At 41.3% G+C, this 1,148-nt stretch overlaps 1 non-coding gene across 1 annotated transcript; it reads right to left on the reverse strand.

Moving 5' to 3' along the window:
* Positions 1-302: 302 nt before the first annotated feature.
* Trnas-cga (transfer RNA serine (anticodon CGA)) lies at positions 303-377 on the reverse strand. Its single transcript has one exon. It is a non-coding gene; the product is annotated as a tRNA-Ser (tRNA).
* Between the last annotated feature and the right edge of the window lie 771 nt (positions 378-1,148).

The raw sequence follows: 1,148 nt of genomic DNA on the forward strand, positions 1-1,148 counted from the left end.
GCCTCTCTCGTGGCGCCGTTCTCGCCAGCGCTGCAACTGCTTTTTGCAGAATGACTTCTGTAACGCCACCCATGGCAGATACGTCTCCGTAGAGCAGTTTTCAGGACGTACATTGCATCAAAAATCTTCTTAAAGTTAGACCTACGACGAAGATCAGACGTTAGGGGTGTGTTTATAATACATGAAGACTGTGGTTCTGCCCAAGGTGAGCATTATTATTGATATCTGAGTTGATGGAATGAGATTTTCACTCTGCCGCGGAGTGTGAGCTGATATGAAACTTCTTGGCACATTAAAACTGTATGCCGGACCGAGACTCGAACTCGGGACCTTTGCCTTTCGTGGGCAAGTGCTCTACCAACTGAGCTACCCAAGCACGGCACAGGTTCGCAGGAGAGCTTCTGTAAAGTTTGGGAGGTAGGAGACGAAGTACTGGCAAAAGTAAAGCTGTGAGGACGGGGCGTGAGTCGTGCTTGGGTAGCACAGTTGGTAGAGCACTTCCCCGAGAAAGGCAGAGGTCCAGAGTTCAAGTCCCGGTCCGGCACACAGTTTTAATCTGCCAGGCAGTTTCATCTGAGTTGGTATCTGACGTAATAACGATGTTAAAGAATATCCACACGACATTAGATAGAACGACAACCCTAGTATTCACAGACATTAACTAAACGCAACACTGGTTTAGTTTCAGAAACTTTATAATAACTGTTCAGCCTAGATTTCGGGTTATAAGCCCATTTTCATGTTCAAACTGATACCAAAGATGAGAACCAAGCAAAATAAACATGCCAACTATTTAAATCAATCGAGTGTGACTTAAAACTATAAAAGTTATTCCTGTTGACAATTTTGACAAATTACGTATGGATGTACAGAACTGATTAAAACAACATTCACAAATTTCATTAGTAAAGCATTTACAATGACCACAATTTTTTTGACTGAATACGAAACCAAGACTTTTTCCTTCCTTTTAGGAGTTGCAATACTGTCTGAAATGGGTGAATAATTGAATTGAGTTATTCATTCAGTAATACATGTGGGTCCACACACGTTTGTTTCTTAATTTCTAAAATTTCTGAATGAGTTTTACACCTTTCCTTCTATGTGCAGGACTTTTATATCTATAACGTAGTTGTTGTTGTCCTTTG

This window comes from Schistocerca cancellata, chromosome 7 (genome assembly GCF_023864275.1).
Source record: "Schistocerca cancellata isolate TAMUIC-IGC-003103 chromosome 7, iqSchCanc2.1, whole genome shotgun sequence".
Lineage (NCBI taxonomy): Eukaryota > Metazoa > Arthropoda > Insecta > Orthoptera > Acrididae > Schistocerca > Schistocerca cancellata.